Source organism: Herpailurus yagouaroundi, unplaced genomic scaffold (assembly GCF_014898765.1).
Source record: "Herpailurus yagouaroundi ecotype Mexico unplaced genomic scaffold, PumYag 140, whole genome shotgun sequence".
In the NCBI taxonomy this organism is placed as follows: domain Eukaryota; kingdom Metazoa; phylum Chordata; class Mammalia; order Carnivora; family Felidae; genus Herpailurus; species Herpailurus yagouaroundi.
Genome location: NW_024412395.1, coordinates 34,558,159 through 34,575,147, shown reverse-complemented (window position 1 = coordinate 34,575,147; position 16,989 = coordinate 34,558,159). Strand labels below are relative to the sequence as shown.

Genomic DNA, 16,989 nt, shown 5'->3' with positions numbered 1-16,989 from the left:
GTAAGATGGAAAATAACATAGCTAATGGTTGTAGGATATTCTTATCTGTACTCTGAGTGGATAATAGTGACTATTCCTTACTCTCCCTTAATAAATGGTTTATAGTTATTGTGATAGGATCAGTAAAGAGGATTGACTTAAGTGTTCATAAGGTTTTGCCTTTTTATCAGATCCTACCTAAGCCCTACATTGAATACAGTTCAGATATAAAATAAGTGTTGGAAGTCCTGTGCTAATTCATTCAAAAAATACATTGAATGTCCATCTGTTAATATCTGACATACTAAGGGATATATTAAATTATATGATGAAATGTACGATTAAAATGTTTTTTACAAAGGTTTTAATAACATGGGGAAATGATGATTGTGACATGTTAAGTGGGAAAAATGGATACAAACTTTTAGATGTAGTATGACCTCAAAATAAGTATAGAAAAAAGAGGAAGAAAATATAATATTATTACAAGTTGTTGTAAGGCAATAGCATTATGGTTGGTATTTTTCTAATTCTTTATGCTTTTGTGTATCCTAAATATTCTATATCAGGCATATTACATTGATAATTAGAAAGCAGTATTGGATCATTTTTTTTGTTTTTAGAATCATCTTGATGGCCAGGAATACAAAAATAGTTTTTAATTTATAAGTAAATGAGATGCTTGGGTTTTGTTTCTTTTTGTTCATCTAATATTACATTTGGGGACATTATGAAGAGAGATCAAGATAATTAATAAAAATTGATTAACTAATACAATACCAATTGCAGTCTCCATTGCAAAGTTGAATGATTTTGATAGAATTCTCATCAATTGTTGTGGATATAAAAAGATTAACTACTGGGGCACCTAGGTGGCTCAGTTGGTTAAGTGTCTGACTTCGGCTCAGGTCATGATCTTGCAGTTCATGGGTTCGAGTCCCGCTTCGGGCTCTGTGCTGACAGCTCAAAGCCTGGAGCCTGCTTCAGATTCGTGTCTCCCTCTCGCTCTCTGCCCCTTCCCTGCTCGTGGTCTGTCTCTCTCAGTCTCTCAAAAATAAATGAACATTTATTTTTTTTAAAGATTTAAAATTTTTTTTCTTTTAAAGATTAACTACTGTTTTAATTTATTATCTTGATATTTCACTGCTTTTGAAGGTTTCTTGAGCATAGATCATCTTTATTCAGATGGTGATTTTTAAAAGACACAAGCAAAATGCAATGAGAATTAGAAAAAAGTATTATTTCTAGTGGGGGATTCAAGAAGTTTTCGTGTAAGTGTGGTGGTATTGTAAACTGTCTACTGGACTGGATCACAGCCTGGGTTGTAAGCATAGGCCTGCTATTCCGGTATGCATGACTTTATGCATATTTCCAGTGTTTTAAAACCTCAACTTCACCAGTTTTCAAGACCTTTTTAAACAATGGAACCCTTTTTCACAAGTGATATTCTGTGGAATGCTTGTATAAAAAAACAGGTAAAGTTGTTTTATTTCTATGCATTTTCTGTTAGTTACCATAATATTTACTGGGTAAAAACAAGAGCAGTTTAATTAAAATTAAGTTTAATTAAAACTTTACATTTATTTTTAAATTTATTAATGTTTCACAGTCAATCTTTGAAAGTCAGAAAATAATTGACCAAAAATGGAAAGGATTGATTTACTAAAGATAGAAATTATAAGATTGGAGTTAATGGTCATACTGTACATATAAATGATGCTAACATTTTAGCTTTATGTTAATAAAACTTAAATGATGTTTTTTAGGGAGAGCAATAATTATTTTAAGAAAATGTAAAATCTTTTTTGGATTATAAAGTCACTTGCTTATTTTTGTATTTAAAATTATAGTTTAATGGACTGCTTTTACTAATATTTGTCAGATAAAAACTTTTAATAAAAGATGGGACAAATTTATACAACATTTTATCATGGTGAATATGGATTTCAAATATTTTGTTTTTTCTATTATTATTTGATTGAATAAACTAAGTTATTTGATTCAGAGAAAATAACTTGCTACCCCTTAAAATGAATATAAGAACCCTTCTATGAAAAAGCAAAATTGATATATGAATGAAGGTCGGAAGGGAATGACCCCAAATGGTTAACAGTAGCTTTCTCTAAGGAATGGGATTGTGGGAACAAGTCTAAGTTTTATATCAGGTCTAAAAATGACTTAGTTATAACTATTAAATTATTTTTTAATTTAATAATTATTAGGTTGAATTGTTAATTAGTATCAAATATTTAACAGTGTGTTAATTATTGATAAGTTGGAAAACAGAAGTATAAGAAATATAAATATATTCAATAAATAATGAATATAAGCAAACTATATTATTTCTTAAAATTTTCTACTCTTAGTATCAAAATTAATTGTAATACACTGAAAATTAGAAAACGAGAATGCTTTAAACAGTAATTGTTTCAAATGTATTAAATGTATTATAATTAAAACTACTTTGACTTTAGAAGGGAATTCAGGTAATTCATGCTAAACTTTCTTTTGATTTTAAGCTGCCAACTGATAGAGTGCAGAAATGATAACTTTCTGAATACTGTTGCTATAAACAAACATCTCTTCGGTTCCTGCTATGTGAAAAGGAGCCAAATGTAATGATTGTGGTCTTATTCAAGGACAGAGTGCTGATGATATCATTTCCATAGACAGCACAATGCTGCAGCTGGCTCTGTCAGTCTAGGAAGAGAGCTCACTTAAAAAAAGACCATGAAGTAATTTGCAATTCAGGGGCAATATTTTAAGGGAAGTGAACTCGAAGTCTACTCGTTAAAATCAAAGAAAACCTTGTGCTTTTTTTTTTTTTTTTTTTAATATTTTTGTCTCTTCAAAGTGTAACCATACCAACTTGCATAGCCTACATTAGGAGTTCAGGAAAAGAGGACAGTGTTAAGAATTTTGCTTGTTGGAAAAGTTCTTTAGAGTAAGACCTTGGAGGGAAAAATTATATGGGTGTCTGGAATTTAAACCTACATTGCTAATTTCATGTAAGACATTTAAGAAATGTGTCTCAGAGGTATTTATTAGTTATCTGTTCCCTCACAGTGTCAGGCTGACCAGCATACAAGTGCATGAGTCCCAGTGGCATGAAAGCAGTCAGAATTCCCACCTTCCTTGGCTCAAAAGAAACAAATGAAGTGAGTAGCTTTCAATGGACCTGGCCAAAAATCCATTAAGTATGTATCTAATTTTCTTAGGGCAGTATTTTAGCTGCAAATGATTTTTTGATACTGTGTGTATCTCCTCACTCTGCTTTTCTTATGCCCAAAAATATACCCTTTGGCTTACTATATACAGTAGCAAAATAAAATTCAATAAAAAGCTGAGTACCTACCATGTCTTAGAAACTGAGGGGTCATGGATGTAGAGCATGAAACCACCTATGCTCCAGGGTTGCCTAGTCTGCTGGGGAAGGGGGGCGGGGGGGGGGGGAGATATATGAACAAATAGCTTGTGCCGTGTAAAAAACATAACAGATACAAGTATTTCTGCTTCTAGTCATAAAATTTCTGACCTGTGTACTCTTGGAATGGCCCAAAGATTTATAAGAAGTAAATCTGTGCCAGAGCATCTCCCTTGTATTAGCTACTAAGCTAACAAGCTTGGTTCTTTTTATTGGGATATTTTTTATATGTCATCTACTGACGTTTTCACTCCTGCATTGTGGGCATTTCTCAAGACATGCCATGCTCTGCTACTTGAAGTCATCCAGGGTTTTACCAAACCTCCCTCTCCATCCTTGACCTTTGTTCTTTATTTAGACCCGCGTCACCTACTGACTCATGTTCCCTATGTGATTGTTCAGATGATGTCTGAAATGTGATGTGTATGTCAAAACCACCCACCTCCTGCTTCCTTCTTCCCAATTTTCCCAAGTTTCAGTACCATTGATCTTCTCGTGATCCTGCAAAGTAACAACCTCCTTCAATAGAATGGCCTCTCCTTGTTTTCTTTCTCCCCCTCCCTCTTCTTTCTGTCTTTGTTACTGCTATTTTTTTTTCCTTTCAAACTCCCAACCTACAAATTTTGGAAGGTTCTGATTCTCATGAAACTCTACTCTGAAGTTTCCTTTTTAAAATACTACTGAAGTTACTTAATCAGTTACAGTGTTACAAAACTGCTGGTATATCAACATACTTTTAAATGACAGACTTAGTAGAACAATAGCATCATTATTTCAAATGGATGATGTCTGGTAATTACACATTTAAGTTAATGTTCTGAATGTACAAGTGTCTTGAATTCCGTGGCCACTCAACAATAATGGGATTAAAAACAGTTCTAAAGTATTGTTTGAAAGCAAATGGATAGAGAATAGCTCTGAGTTAAACTTCTAACATATTTAGAGATTTTGTAGTTGTCTAAACCATTATTCTTTCCTTCAAGTATTGGAACAACCTAAATAAGCTTATTGAATCTTTTAGTATATAAGAACCGAAAATCCAAAAAAAAGAATCAGATGCTTCTGAATTCAGCTGGCTAATTTTCCACAGATTTACCTATAAACCAATTCTTTTATTTTTGGTGTAATATTCTTCTTAACAACTGTTCTTTAGAACAAAATAAGGCAGAGATTCCTTGAAGTTGTTTATTTCTCCCATAATTGTCCAGGGCAGGTGTTCCAGTTTGAAGGCCAGGTCCTTCCATCTTGCGACCCCACCATCCAGAGGGACTTGCTGTCATCTGCATCAAGCCTGAAGGTGAACAGAGAATGTGGAGGAGGTATGTCTGCTTCTTAAAGGCCTCAGCCCTAGAAGTGGAATGCCTCATTTCCTTTCACGTTCCATTGGCAAGAGCTAACTGTAGCCACCCTGAGACTCACTGTTGGCTCAGAAGTGTAATCCCTGCTGGGAATCCACTTCTCACTTAACCACCATACCCCAGTCATTGGGAAGCGTGTGGCTTGGTTTGCACACTGTCACTGAGGGCATTTGGACAAATTAACATGATTACAGTACCACAGAGAATACGTTTAACTCGATTAACTCAGACCGGGGGTCAGATCAAGAGAAGCTTTTGGGAAGAGATGGTATTTGAGCTGTGTTGTGAAAGAAGCAGGTAAGCTAACTAGGTGAAAAAGAGGTAAAAGATTTTAGGCAGAGAAAATACATGCAAAAGATATGCATACATGCAAAAAGTATGAAGGAATATGGCCTATCGGGGACAAAAATAGTACAGTATAGGTGGGTTGGATCGTGGAACCATGATGATGTGGCAAAGAGTCTTTGGGTTCAAGGGCAAAATTATGTGTTCAAGAGATTTTTAGGATGTAGAACCCACGAAGTTGGGAATGACATAGGACCTCAATGAAGAGAAGTAGTCTGGTCCCTGAGGGTCTACACCGCATGCCAGGCAGAGGGAACCGCAAGTGCAGAGGCCTCAGGTGGGAATGGAGTTGGTATGTCTGAGGAGAATGAAGACTATGGCTGGAGCATATGTGGGAGGAGATGAGGTCTGAAAAGTACAGAGGCCATATCACTGAGGGCCTTTTAAACCATGAGGAAATTTTGGAGTTTATTCTAAATCCAATGGACGTGTTGGGCTCTGTGCTGACTGCAGAGCCTGGAGCCTGCTTCAGGTCCTGTGTCTTCCTCTCTCTCTGCTCCTCCCCTGCTCACACTCTTTCTCTCTCTCTCCAAAATAAATAAACATTAAAAAAAAATTTTTTTTTAAATCCGGTGGAGAGTTATTTGAAGATTTTAAGCAGGGAAGTGATACCTTTGTGCAGTAAGACTACACTAAAGACATACGTATTTATTCAGTCATAACAAACATATTCTCCCCAAAATACAGTGTTTTCTAAATGGTGCATGTCAATGCAACGTACTAGTGTGGAATTCATCATTTTAGATTGACATTGACATGTTTATTTGAATTAATACTCTCAGCTGTCTCATGGTGAGAAAAACAAGTTCATATACAACAGAAATAGAGAAAGACAACAGGTATAGGGAGGGCACGGAATGAGAAAATAATGCCAAATGTTGCTCATCTTAATTTTTTTTTTTTTTTAATGGAACATTTTGGGTATGGCTTTGCAAAAGCCAAGCCAAGATCGTGTGTTGAAGGAGGTCCCCAACAGGAAAGTTTCTTTCATGTAAGATAATGGCGTCATTTTTCCCACAGGCTGTGCCCTGATTCTCTTGGAGTCTGTGGAAGGCACTGGCCCCACAAGTTCATGTAGAGGATTCTGGGAAGAGTTCAAAAGAAATTAAAGAGAATTAGAAATTGGAAAATTCCTGCTTCTAAATAGGAATTTGGGACGTGATAATCTGAAAATGCACTTTTAAAAGTGACTTCTTTAGACCCAAGGAATAGTTTTAGAAGAGGGGAAAGAGAGTTCTAGAGCAAACTGACACAGTTACCTATAGAATGTGATATGAGGGGCATTTCTGCAAGGATTTCTCATTCAAAGTGCCTCCCTGCAACCCCTCACTGACCCCAGGAGCTTTCCCAAGTGCTTGTCATTAAAATGTCATTCTATTGGTTGGGGTAAGGTTTTTATCTCTCTGAGAGCAGGGGAAATATCCTTACCTGATACGGTGGATGCATCAACAGCTGGATTGTCTCCCAAGGCACCTAATTCAGCACATAGTCGATGCTCCTCACTTGTGAGGGTGTTGCAATACTTCAGTGGACAAGTCATGTCGTCTCCACTTTGCTCCATCCCTATAAGGCTATGGGGTATGAACTTCTTGATTTTCCTGCCCTCTTATCTACATATTTAACTTCCTCAGCCTATTTTTGGGAATTTGTTCCCTCACTAAGACTGACTCAAGTCTCCTTCTATAACTGTACTCTTGGTTACATAGTCTCTCACATTAATTCCTTAAATGTTTGCTTCCTTCATTCTAAAACATTTTATTGAGCACCTGCTATGTGCATGCCTCTGCTTGAGGCTGGGAATATATATGTGATAATCAAGATGGTCATGGTCAGTTTTGACAAGAAGAATGTTTATTAGATTTTAAATCTCTTTCTCTTGAATGGCTCCATCCTTACAGTCTAAAACCATATCTAATTCTCTCCCTATTATAAACAAATAGAAAAAAATTTAATGTCTCTTGACTTTATGCCCTCTTCTTGTTAACTACTTATATCCCTCCTTGTCAGCCAAGCCTCTGGAGTAAATAATTAGTGTTTCTAAAACTTAAGTTCACATGAACATTAAAAAAATTTTTTTTAATGTCTGTTTTTGAGAGAGAGTCAGAGCCTGAATGGGGGAGAGGCAGAGAGAGGGAAACACAGAATCCAAAGCAGGCCCCAGGCTCTGAGCCATCAAACTTGCAGACCACAAGATCATGACCTGAGCTGACGTCGGACACTTAACCAACTGAGCCTTCCAGGCACCCCTCACATGAGCCATTTTAAAATAAATTTGATCCATATTTGTGCCCTATAAAAAAAATGAACTCAAAATGGAAGATAAACCTAACTATAAAACTTAAAACTATAAAACCTCATTAAAAAAACCTAGAAGAACATTTTTGTGACCTTGGGATAGGCAAAGATTTGTTAGATTATATTAACAAAATATGAGCCATAAAAGAAAAAAAATGACAGGTTGGGCTTCATCAAAGTTAAGAACTGTTCTTTGAAAGACACTGATAAAGAAAAGAAAAAATAAACCACACACCGGGACACAATGTATGCAATCACATATCTAATTAAAAATTTGTATCCCAAACACAGAAAGAACTCAAAACTCAACAAGAAAATAAACCAACTTAATTAACAGATAGGCAAAAGATCTGAACATGCATTTCACTAAAGTAGACCCACAGACGACAAATAAGCACATGAAAAGATGTTCAACAGCATCAGTCATTAGAAAAACGCACATTAAAACCACAAGGAAGTTACCATTGCCCTCTAGAATTGCTAGAGTTAAAGGACTGATTAAACCAAGTGTTGGTAAAGATGAAGAGGAACTTGAGCTCATACACTGCTGGTGGGGATGTACAATAGTACAGTCCCTCTGGAGAATAGTTTATCTGTTCCTCAAAAAAGTTAACTCTGCATTTATTGTATGACTCAGCCATTTCACTAGTAGGTATTTAACCCAAGTGAGAAAAAACATATGCCCCATACAAGGGTTTGTACACAAATGTTCAGAGCAGCTTTATTTGCAGTAGTCCCAAACTGGAAGCAAGCGAAATGTCCCTGAGCAGATGCGTGGATAGACACATTGAGCTCTAGCCTTATAATGGAATACCATGCAGCTATAAAAAGGAATAAACTATTGATACATAAAACAATGAGCATGGATCTCAGAGTTACTGTGCTTGGCATATGCAAGACAAAAAAAGATTACATACCCCATAATTCCATTTATATAAACTTCTAGAAAATGCAAAGTGATCTATAGTAATAGCAGTTCAGTAGTTGCCTGGAGCTGGGGGACTTGTGGGAGGTAGGATTATTACGTGGCATGAGGAAACATCATGGGATGATAGATACATTCATTATTTTCACAGAGATGATAGCTTTATATATGTACTGTATATATGTAAACTCATCACATCGTGCCCTTAAATATGTGCAATGAATTATATGTCAATAGTACTTCAACAAAGATAATTTTTAAAGGCTACATAATGTTCCATTTCCATTAATACGACATTTGTGGAAAAGCACAATTATAGAGACAAAAAAGTGTCATGGGGGACATTTTTGGAATGATGAAATTGTTCTCTATTTTGATTGTAGTGATGGCCACATGACTACACATTTGTCAATTCACAGGGCTCTACACTAAAGAGGGAGATTTTATTGTATATAAATTATGGCTTAAATTTAAAAATAAATAAGTTAATGAACCATCGTGTTTTAATTAAAATTCCACATAATGGTACACATTTAAATCAAGTGTATTTTTATAAATGATGCTTATTATTTATACATTTAAACCAAAATACATTTACAAATCTAATTTTAAAACTATAAATTCTGGGGCGCCTGGGTGGCGCAGTCGGTTGAGCGTCCGACTTCAGCCAGGTCACGATCTCGCGGTTCGTGAGTTCGAGCCCCGCGTCGGGCTCTGGGCTGACAGCTCAGAGCCTGGAGCCTGTTTCAGTTTCTGTGTCTCCTCTCTGACCCTCCCCCATTCATGCTCTGTCTCTCTAAAATAAATAAATGTTAAAAAAATTAAAAAAAAAAAAAAACAACAAAAAAAAACTATAAATTCAGTACCATCCAAATAAGCAACATTAATTCAACAAGACAATGTTATTTTGCTGAAAATGAAACACTTGTGGGTGCAGAATCTTTCTCCGAGACCACTTAGCTGCACCCAACACTCAGCGCAGAGCATACGCTCTCTCAATTCCTCTCTTCCCTCCCTCCCCCTAGACCTTTACAGCCTCTCCACCCCTCGGGGTGTTGTAACATATCAGTTGCCATTTTCTGCTCCCCACAGGTCTCCTTTTAGCTCTGAGAGTTTCTGATCCTAAAACAAAAGGAAGAGCAAGGAAGCCACCGCAGGGGCCGACCTGAGAAAAGAAAATCTGAAAAACAAACTGGGATGGTTGCACACCTACTGACACGAATCCTCGTTCTTCCACTAAAAGTGGACGTCCGTCTGTGTCACAGTACAGAAGGACCCCTTCTCTTACCTTAGCCTTGGAAGCACCAGGCTTGAGAGGGCAGAGAGGGGAGAATGCCAAGCTTGTCCCTTAAAGACAGTGGGCTTGAAGTACAGTCTTTCATTAATCTTTGTATTCTCAGTGCCTTGCACTACCTGGCATATGTCAGTTAATTAGTGAATGACTAAATGAGTAAATGAATAAATCATATTCATTCAATTGCAGTAAATAAAACATCAATGATTAAATGGGGCAACCTAAATACAAATTAATTTGCCTTGGTTTATCAATATGGGATAGGCATCTGCTTCATGCACCAGCCCTTAATAACACCCAGTTGATGTTTGTCTTTTTGAGATGCTCTATTATCTGACAGAGGCTTTGGGGACTGAACTTCACACAGGCTCCTGTGGAACTTGTCTTACTAAACAGCCTCAGAATTTCACATGTTTTTTTGTTGTTTTTTGTTGTTTCAAGCAATCTACACCAAATGTGGGGCTTGAACTCATGACCTCCAGACCAAGAGTCACATACTCTACCTGCTGAACCAGCCAGGCGTCCCAGTCCACATATTTTTGAAACCAAAAGTACAGACTGTACACTTCGGCAAGTTATTTCTGACATTTAATTTCTTCTCAAATTGAGTAAAATGGGGTTACTAATAGCAACAACTTATTAGAGTTGATATGAAGAATGAGTCAATACACATAATGTGACCATACCCTTCCTTAAGCTTGCTTAGAATTCAAGGAATAGCCATCTGGCACAATTTCACTTGGGATCTCCAAAGGAAATGATTGCTTTTTATTTCAATTTAGGTAGAATAAATTCTGGGCACACAGTTTGTCCTTGAGAGAAAAAACAAGGAAGAAGAATGGCACTAAATTGGAATGTGTTTTTTGCTCATACAGATTCCATAGAATTTGTTCTCTATTGCGTCTCTAGTCATCTAGGTGAAAAGTAGATTTCCAAAAGGAAGGGGAGTATATGGTGGAGCTGTGAGGAGAAAAATGACCTTGCCCCGTGACCTTGTCTCTGCAGGGGAGTTGTAGGCTGGTGGTTGCCAGCATTCCAGCTGGACTGTTTTGAATCTTCTCTTCATCCCTTACTGGTTGTATGGTTTGGAGCAAATTACTCTCTTAGCCACCTCTTCCAGCTTTTGCTTTTGTTCACAAATGGGAATAGCATCTACTTATGTGAGGATTCAGTAAGGTCATACAAGTGTGGAGGAAAGAATATGTGATTTAAAAACCTAATTTCACATGCTCTTGCATGAAAGGGCTTCAACAGGAAAATGTACCCTTTGGCTTAGGAACAGGCATCAATGGACCGTTTCGTTCTTAGTGGCAAACCTGAGCACCCATCTGGATGTGAGAGGTTGAGATAAAGTGGGTAGTAAAGGTAATTTGTAAGTAATGAAGTCATGGGAGTTTAATTTTTTTCCCCTGAAACCCAAAAAAAGGCATTTGGACCCTGGAACTAGAGGAAAAAGAGATGGAGAGCTTGTCCAGAGCACTCTTTTGCAACAGGCAGAGCAGATGATAAAGTGAAGTTTGCTTTTCCTTTGGTGCTTCCTGTGTCTTCTACAAAGCTTTCAGCTTCCTTAGACTTGCATTAGCACTGCTTTGGGGAATCAAGGGAAGGTCATGCTCAGAGCAAGCTGGAGTAGCCCATAGGATGGCAATAGGGGATCAAGTTCTAGAACAGAGCAGCAGCGTGTGGCAAGAGGAAACACCAGGAAAATAGCTAGACTCTCCCTAGCTATTAATATATTTAATATTATCTACTTATTAATATATTTGTATTTTATTGTCTTTATAGTCCTTTGAACTCAGAAAGCTGGAGGGCCAAGGGACAAGTGAAATGCACTTGCCCCTGCCACCCCCTTAGTATAAGCTGCTGCCTTCTCTGGTCTGGACTGTTCCATTGCCTCTAAATTAGTTTCTCTGCATCCTTTGTTGTTCCTTCCAATCCATCCTTTTTTTTTTTTTTAAGTTTACTTATTTATTTTGAGAGAAAGAGAGAGGGTGGGAGACAGGCAGAGAGAAAGGGAGAGGGAGAGAATCCCGAGCAGGACTCATTCCCCTGAACCATGAGGTCATGACCTGAGCTGAAACCAAGAGCTGGACACTTCCCCAGCTGAGCCACCCAGGTGCCCTCTAATCCATTCTTTACACAATTGCCAGAACATATTTAAAGCATAAAGTGGATCAAGTTACCAACCTTCTTAAATCTTTTCATTGGCTTCCCAATTCTACCTTGGATAAAGTCACAACTCCTTACCTTGACCTAGAAGGTCCGCATCCTCTGCCCCTGCTTCCATGAGCAGCCTCACATGGTATCCAGTGGCCCCTTCACCGACTGCGCTCTAGGACCTTCAGGGCGCGAACTGTCCTCTCTGTTCCTGATCTACTCCTCCTCCTATTCTGCACACGTCTGGCTCATCGCACTTTCAGGTCCGGGCACCAATGTCATCTCTTTGCTGAGACCTTTCCTGCTCACTCTAGGTAAATAGGTCTCACTCTCTGACCCTTGTTGTTTTGCTGCACCCTGCTTGTTTCTTCATTACACTTCATGTGGTTTTGTGAGTATTCATCTTTTTGCTTTCCTATTTACTATCTCCATAGGGGCAAAGGCTTTGATTATTTCACAAACCCCACCATACATCTAGCACCTGGTTCAGTACCTGAACCCTGGTAGACATTAAATAAATGTTTAAAGGATGAATGGATGAACACATATCATTTTATGTACGTAGTGTATGACATGTTATTGCAACATGTAATCAATGTAAAAATTACTAATGAGATATTTTACGTTTTTTCGTGCTAAGTCTTCAGAATCTGTTGTGTGTTTTACACTTAATGGCACATCTCCATTTGAACTCATCATATTTTATTTTATTTTTAATTTTTTTTAATGTTTATATTTGAGAGAGAAAGAGACAGAGCATGAGCGGGGGAGGGGGAGGCACGGGGGGTGGGAGGCGGCTGTGCACAGATGGAGACAGAATCTGAAGCAGGCTCCAGACTCCGAGCTCCAAGCTGTCAGCACACAGCCTGATGTGGGGCTTGAACTCACAAGCAGTGAGATCATGACCTGAGTAAGTCAGACGCTTAACCGACTGAGCCACCCAGGTGCCCCAGATCTTGTCATATTTTAAATGTTTAATAGCCAAATGTGGCTATTGGTTCTCTATGGACAGTGCAGGTTTGGAGCATACTAGCGGCCAATATATGGTAGCTACTGGATAAAAATAATGCAAAGCTTCAGAAGAAAGGTTTATTTTAAGAGGTGGGGGAGAGAGCTATACCCATTGGCCAAGTCAACAGGATGAGGCTTCATTCACCTGTTAACATCTGGAACGGGAGGGATACCATGAGTGCCCTGGATGGATGAGTAAGACAGCTGGACCCAGAGGGAGGTGGACATCCCTTGCAAGGTGCAAAAGCCCTTGACTTTCAGATACCTGTGAAGAGCCTGGAGAGCAGAGGACAGCCTGAGGGCAACAGGCTTTGTTGCAGGAGTGGGAGGAGAGAGTAGGCAGCAGGCTTTGCTGGGAAGGCCTCTGCCAGCAGAGTATCTCAAAATGGAATGCATCCAGACACTATCAGAGATCTTGCAGAAACATACTGTTCCTGGGATTTGTTGGTGGCAGAATATGTAACATCGATTTTTTTTTCCTTCTTTAAAATTCCTTCCGCTAATTTGTGGCCAGCAAGTTTCCATGTTTCCAGTTACGAAGTTGGAACTAGATAACCAGGCTGTCTACTGAAAAAAGTTTTACCCATGTTTCTGGGCAGGAAACTGTCCCCTAAAAAGTGACTTTTAGATGTGAGCCACTCACTAAAAATTGTTCATCATCGTATTCATGGCACAGTGCTCAGGAGAAAAATCCATTATGTGTATTTAAAACTCAGTTTCAATACTATGAGAGTAAAATGTGTGTAGTGCAAAGAGATAAGCCACTTACTCTGGTATCCAAAGCAAAAACTGTCTCCTGCCCACATTTGACTATTGATTATGTTTCATTGCTCAGTGCTGTTATCTCCTGTCATCAGAAGGACAAAAGGACAATTACTGCCAAGCCACCAAGCCCATCTCTTTGCTCCTAGAAGCAATCTGAGTGGTATATTCTGAATCATTTTGTACCGAGGGCTCCCAGAAGCGTCAGTGGGGTATCTGTAAGCAGGAGTGAGTTTATAATATTTAAGGGAGAATCCTTCACTGCGGATACAAGAATCCAGCCCACAGCTCAGAGTGAATAATTTTAATATTTTGACTTCTCCAAAAAATGAAGACCCCACACCCCAAGTTTCAAAGAATACCTGCCAGTAGTATTTTGCTGGGAATCCTGGGAATCCATGACTTACAAAAGGTATAGTACTTTTGGTGAGAGATTTCCAAGACAGGGGCAAGAAAGGTAAGGGGTTCCCAGGATGATTTCCGCAGCACTCAGAATGCTGCTAACTTGATAAAATATCAGCTGCTATTTGACAACAAACGGAAACACACCATGAAAGCACAACTGTTCTTTTCAGACTGTATTAATAGAAAAATCTGGTAAACAAGAAAGATTAGTACAAGAATGTTCTATCAAGTAGATCCAGTTTCTCTAGGGAAATGTTAATCCCTATTCACTACAGGCTTTCACATTAAAATGAGTCATTATTGTATCCCTGATTAAGATTTTATAAAGGTTAACGGGTGTAGAGTCAAATGAGTCTTTTTAAATTATTTTTCCCCTTCAAAATATTTGTAAGGACATTACAGATAATATTCTTAATGAAATAAAGCATTAAAATACATTTAAAGATTCTTAAGGCCGCCTCACCAATTTCATTCCTCTTTTTTCAGTAAACTTAAACTATACTGTTATGTCTCATTCCTTGCATGTTTTCTACTTGCTGTATATGTATGTATCTATAGATGAAATACAGTATTGCTTTTGCAGATTTTTAATCTTAAATAAATGGTAACTACTGCTACTAGTTTGTGTCTTGCAAAAATTTCTATGAATGTATAAGCATGTATACACACACACACACACAGACACTCTCATTTCTACACCTTGTGTTTTTCACTTAATGTATCTTAGGTATCTTTTGATATTCATCCATATAGATCTGCCTCATTTGGTTTAACAGCTGTAGGTATTCCATTTTAGATGGACTTTAATTTATTATCCTAATTTCTTATTGATGGACATCTAAGTTGTTTACTTTCCTCTATTGCAAACATTTCTGTATTACAAATACTGCTGAAGTTATTTCTACATACTCATAAAAATATATCTGTGAGTTAAATTTCAAAAGGTGTGTTCATTTTAAAGTTTGACAGACATAACTAAATTCCTCTTCAAAAAGCATGAGAGTCACCCCTGTCAGAATGGCTACATTAACAACTCAGGCAACGACAGATGTTGGAGAGGATGTGGAGAAAGAGGAACCCTTTTGCACTGCTGGTGGGAATGCAAGCTGGTGCAGCCACTCTGGAAAACAGTATGGAGTTTCCTCAAAAAATTAAACATAGAACTACCCTACGACCCAGTGATTGCGCTACTAGGTATTTATCCAAGGGATACAGGTATGCTGTTTTGAAGGGGCACATGCGCCCCAATGTTTATAGCAGCATTATTGGCAATGGCCACAGTGTGGAAAGAGACCCAATGTCCATCAACGGTTGAGTGGATAAAGAAGATGTGGTATATATATGCAATGGAGTATTACTCAGCAATCAAAAAGAATGAAATCTTGCCATTTGCAACTATGTGGTTTGAACTAGAGGGTGTTATGCTAAGCAAAATTAGAGAAAGACAAATATATGACTTCACTCATACGAGGACTTTGAGAGACAAAACAGATGAACATAAGGGAAGGGAAACAAAAATAATATAAAAACAGGGAGGGGGACAAAACAGAAGAGACTCTTAAATATGGAGAACAAACAGGGTTGCTGGAGGGGTTGTGGGAGGGGGGATGGGCTAAATGGGTAAGGGGCACTAAGGAATCTACTCTTGAAATCATTGTTGCACTATATGCTAATTAACTTGGATGTAAAAAAATTTTTTTTAAAAGCATGAGATGGGAATGCAAGCTGGTGAAGCCACTCTGGAAAACAGTATGGAGGTTCCTCAAAAAACTAAAAATAGAACTACCCTAGGACCCAGCAATTGCACTACTAGGCATTTATCCACGGGATACAGGTGTGCTCTTTTGAAGGGACACATGCACCCCTATGTTTACAGCAGCACTATCAACAATAGCCAAAGTATGGAAGGAGCCCAAATGTCCATCGATGGATGAATGGATAAAGAGAATGTGGTATATACTCGGCAATCAAAAAGAATGAAATCTTGCCATTTGCAACTACATGGATGGAACTGGAGGGTATTATGCTAAGTGAAATTAGAGAAAGACGAAAATCATATGAGGACTTTGAGAGACAAAACAGATGAATATAAGGGAAGGGAAACAAAAATAATATAAAATCAGGGAGGGGGACAAAACAGAAGAGACTCATAAATCTGGAGAACAAACTGAGGGTTACTGGAGGGGTTGTGGGAGGGGGATGGGCTAAATGGGTAAGGGACACTAAGGAATCTACTGAAATCATTGTTGCACTATATGCTAACTAATTTGGATGTAAATTAAAAAAAAAAAAAGCATGAGAGTGCCTGTCTTCCCATATTCTGGGTATTAACAAATGATTTAACATTAATCAAGCATTGAAAAATGACATTTTGCTTCAATTTGCATTTCCTTAATTATGTGTGAGATTATAAACTCTTCATTTGTTTATAGGTCCTTTGTATATATTTTTTCCCTTTGAACTGCCTATTCGTAGCCTGTTCTCATTTTTTTTATTGAATTCCTTTTTCAAATCGCTACATGAGTGCTTTTGTATATGAGGGAAATTAACACCATTCTCATAAGTATTGCACCTTTTTTTAAACCCAATTTATTTTCTTTTGACTTTGATCCTGCAGAATTATATTCTTTCTTTTCTTTCGTACTCTAGACTGAGTTCTTGCCACTCAACGATTTCCTATTGAACAATTACAGAACCGAAGCACAGCGTTGCTAATAAACCTGCCTCACAGAATTGAGTCTGGGATCCCAGACTCTGGAATGTTTCAGGCAGGCATTAATGTTTATCTGACAGGAATGTTGTGTGGAGGACAGGGAGATTGGATTGGAAGATACTAGAGTTCCTTCCAATTCTCAATAAAGTCCATGGTGCTGTGGAGTTTGTTTGAAGTTATTTTGTGGTCTTTCAGAATAAGCATTTTTTGGCTCCTTGGTCTGTGGTTACTCGCATTTATTATAGGGGACTTTTCTTTCTTGGCTGTGATTTAAACCCATGTGGCACTCAGGAAAGAAAAGTTAGAGCCGTAGCTTAGGCT

At 37.9% G+C, this 16,989-nt stretch overlaps 1 protein-coding gene across 1 annotated transcript in view; it reads left to right on the top strand.

The window, feature by feature from the left end:
* ARL5A (ARF like GTPase 5A) overlaps window positions 1–5,817 on the top strand; it is a 37,974-nt gene extending 32,157 nt beyond the window's left edge. The window contains exons 7-8 of the transcript XR_005790293.1: window positions 3,046–3,137; window positions 4,612–5,817. The gene's annotated coding sequence lies outside the window, so the exon portion shown is untranslated. The remainder of the gene's footprint in view (window positions 1–3,045; window positions 3,138–4,611) is intronic.
* Window positions 5,818–16,989: the final 11,172 nt, after the last annotated feature.